Source organism: Cariama cristata, unplaced genomic scaffold, assembly GCF_000690535.1.
Source record: "Cariama cristata isolate BGI_N322 unplaced genomic scaffold, ASM69053v1 scaffold191, whole genome shotgun sequence".
Taxonomy (NCBI): Eukaryota; Metazoa; Chordata; class Aves; order Cariamiformes; family Cariamidae; genus Cariama; species Cariama cristata.
The window spans coordinates 12892-16888 of record NW_009600771.1 but is presented as its reverse complement, the minus strand read 5'-3'; the positions used below and the strand labels follow the sequence as shown (position 1 = coordinate 16888).

The 3997-nt window shown below is 38.8% G+C and overlaps 1 protein-coding gene across 1 annotated transcript in view; it reads left to right on the top strand.

The window, feature by feature from the left end:
* PTPRR (protein tyrosine phosphatase, receptor type, R) overlaps nt 1-1019 on the top strand; it is a 76012-nt gene extending 74993 nt beyond the window's left edge. The window contains exon 12 of the mRNA XM_009710126.1: nt 1-1019. This exon is cut by the window's left edge and continues 198 nt beyond it. The gene's annotated coding sequence lies outside the window, so the exon portion shown is untranslated.
* Nucleotides 1020-3997: the final 2978 nt, after the last annotated feature.

Genomic DNA, 3997 nt, shown 5'->3' with positions numbered 1-3997 from the left:
CAACTGCTGAAAGGATTGTGGACGGTTTGGCAAAAGTATAGAGATTGCTGGACCCTTACTGTATATGAATGTATTGTGAGCTTCCCAAAAATGATTTATGAAGAAGGTACCATACTGAAACTACACAGGATTTCGCGTATATATCTAAAGGTGGGTTTAATTCTGTAATACTGATATCTGCCGTATGGAATGTATGTATGTGCTGCTGCTGCAGTCGGATGGACATTGGAACTTCTACAGAAGAAATGTTTATCAAGTGTATAAATGCTTTAACGTTTGCAAACTGTCTTGTGAATGGACTGTCAACTGTACTGTAAAGTGCTATTACTGATTATGTGGTGAGCTTGTTTCTTGGCCACATAATATTCTTGCTGCTAAAACTGCAAGTGTTCAATTATGGATTAAAAAAAAAGAAGATGAGATAAATAAATTAAAAGTCTTGTTTTTGAAAATATTCAAAAGCAGTTAATATTTTATATGGAAATATATGTTCTTCATACTATTAACTATTAAATGTGTATTTACTGTAGGTCTTATTGAGCAGTTGCAGAGCACAATGTCTGTTATTCAGTGTGTATGTATTTACCTTATACTGTTAATTGTCTTAGAACATGCTTCTGCTACAGACCCAAACCCAGTGTATTTGTAAATTGTGTAAGTCATTTTACTTCTTTTAAAAGAAACTTTGTAGCATATATTAAATGGTAAGGATTTTAAATATTTGTCTGTCTTTTATTAATACGGAATTTTTTGCTTATATTATTTATCTGCTCTATCTTTTTCAGTAAGAGATAGATGCCTTTAGTGATACGGACTGTTCCACGACAGGTTATACAAGAAAGAAAATGCTGCTATGCCTGTTTCCTTTAGTGTTCAGTAAGAGTTTGTTTTTGAGAGAAACGCGGAGTTGGCATTATGACTTACAGCACTGGGAGGTCTGTTTACAGGGTATAATGAGTTTTTAATGCAGTGATGTTGACTTTGCTTCATACTGCTAATAAATTACACTTGATATAAAATATTTACTGAAGTCTCTATTCTTGAGTAGAGTAGTTAATGCACCCCACACTCTTGTACCCCCATAAACAGGCACAGCCCCGTACAATTTGGTTAGCCTCCACCATGGCTTCAGACCACTGGAGAACCAATCCAGAGGACACAGGTGATCTTCCGCTGACATGGAGCAGGGTGGATCACCTGATGGGAAGGCAAAACCAGCATCGCTTCATCCCTCGGGGGGAGTTTGTGTAAGACCCCGTGCAGAGCTCAGAGCTTTGCCTCCTCCTCTTCCCCTTCTCCTCCATCCCTCCACTTGGCTTTAGCACTTGTGGAGTTAGAAGTATCAATATCAAGATTTTGCTTGATTACATACAGTTACAAAAAATGTGGTTTTTTCCCTGGATAATACAGTATATACTTATTCAGCACCATCCAGATTGCCTGCAGACTTGTAATATTTCATAGGTGACGCATTACACAAAAGTATAATCCCTTTTCTTTTAGTCTGAAGAGATTCAGTATCGTCTTTTAGTTTCCCAGGTATTTGAAAACCTGTCTCTCTTTTGCTTGTATTTTTCCAAAATAAAGCAACTAGTAAACTCTGAAGAATCATACGAAAGGACAAAGTGGTGTAAAACTCCCCAAAACAATTGAATAGAAGGAAGTGCTCGTCACTGACTTTTTCCCCCTGTGAAGGCACATTTCCTTCCTAGCCTTCGCTTCACTTATCTGAGGTGGGTTTTTTTAAGAGAAGCATGGGGAGTTGCTAGAGGGAAAATGGATTCTTTATTTCACCTCCTGGTTTCTACCTGTCTTGCTTTGACATTCTCAGGTAAGTGTCTCTCCCCACCTCCCCTCCGCCGTATTGCTCTTTCTGCCACTGAGCAGAGCCCTCCGGTGCAGCGGTGACTTACAAAAACCGAGTCACTTCTTCGCTGGGGTTCATACAAGAGGAATGGGGGGCAGGGCCAACGTAGCCTGTTCTGTTTAGATTTCTTTCCAAAGGAAAATAAACTGTCTCCTTCTATGCTGGAGATAACTCTCCTTTTTTTTAATAAGATCTCCTGCTAGACAATCCAGGAGCTGAACTTTGGGACGAGCTCTTTGAAGGGGAAATTCCTATTTTTTATTCCTACTTTGTGAAACTTCCAGAGCCAGGAGCTTTCTGTGATGCTTAGTTAGAAAATACCCAGGTCTGTAAAAACAAGGGGATGACAAGCCTCAACCAAGGGAAATAAATACACATGTTGGCTTTAGCACTTTGTAATGAATGAGGTTGGAAATATTTGAGTAACTGAGATTAAAAAAAAGAGAAAAACCTAAACAAGATGTGGCAGGGAGGCTGCATTTGAAATAATCAGTTCCGTGTTCTGTAACAAGTATGGATTTTGCGTTGGTAACTTTGGGGTTTTTTGATGAATGCATTGTAGTTCTGTTCATTTGAGTGTTTGGTGTTGATCTGTAAGTGTTGTGGCACAGAGAGCTAATCTAACGTGAATTGGGGTGGTCACAAAACTAACAGCTAGGGATGTTGGAGTAAATCCAGTAAAATAGATGTACTTCCTATCAGTAAAGAGCCTCCATTCCTGTAACGGCAGAGGCACTGAGAGGCACACAGATTTGGGAATGTCATCTTGTATGTTTTCTTCAGAAACACTATGAGTTTTACTAAAACAATTTCCAGGCAGTAAATTATATCATAAAAAGACTGTGTTGTAAAACTGAAAAAAGGACTGCGAGCTTGTGTAGACCTCTGTATGCTTTCAGGCAAGGGAAGTGGGGTATATAGAATTGGTATTTAAAGTTAATAGTTCTTGGATTTCTTTTATATCCAGTTTAATTTTTTCTTCGTTTTTATATATAATGAAGCTCAACGTGACCTTTGCCACAACAGTTTGCTTTTTGCATTCTCACTCTTTACATTACCAGCACTTGCATCATGTGGGTTGTGCATTTGGGTTTTTTTAAAATAGGTTCAACATATGGGAAGTTCATGAAAAGTTCAACACACAGAAAGTGGGAAGAGAGATTTATTTGCTGATATATTTTAAATCATCAAGAATTTGCTTTTTGTTAAATAACCATGTGTAATCTATTGTATTTTTCTGGAATTTTCCTCTTCCAGAAGGGTTTCTGATTATCCATGTCCAGAAACAGCAGTGTCTTTCAGAAAAGAGAGGAGTCATTATGGAAAAGTGCAATATGACCAACCTCAACCAGAGGTGGCAGTGGACGGCAGACGACAGGCTCCTCCACGTGAAATCTGCCCAGTGCCTCAGCATCTCTACGCGCTCTGCCCTGTCATCTCGTAGCATCATCGTTGATTGTCCCCAGGCAGTCAGGTGGACCTGTCACGAGGAGGACGGGCTTCTGAAAGTGGCCAACAGCTCACTCTTTCTCACAAAGCAAGGTCAGAAGGTAATGGCCAAGCAGAGTAAGAAATACCTTCATACATGGATGCAGCTAGAAGCCAGCGAGACGGGAAAACCTGTTTATGTAAATCTGTGCTCAAAGCAAGGTATGCTACCCCTTCAAGGAAGTATCCTGGAAGTTTTGGTAACAAAAATGTCTCTTTTATGCTAACTTAAATGTTAAAAATTATAATATTTTATTCATACAGGAAAACGTTTTTTGTAGTTGAAAAGAGTTGACAGAAGCATAAAAAGAACAGGTGAGATGAGTGCTGTGTATCTCACAACAGGTGGGGTTTGTAAGCCATTTTATACTTTCAGGATGTCTCTCCTTTTTCCTACTCCTAGTCTTTGGATCAAAGTGCTTATGTGTAAGCTCAGCTCACTATTCTTGTGTCATTTCCTTTTTGACTGTTAAACAGAATTGTGGGTGCTAATTCCTAGTACTTTTAAAAAATATGGATGTATAAAAGTCCTCCTTCCCATTCATTTTATCATACAAATCCAGATTCAATCTGTCAAGAGCAAGAAGACATCTGAAAATCAAACACGTGCAATTATTTCTCTGATTAACCCAAATGCATGAT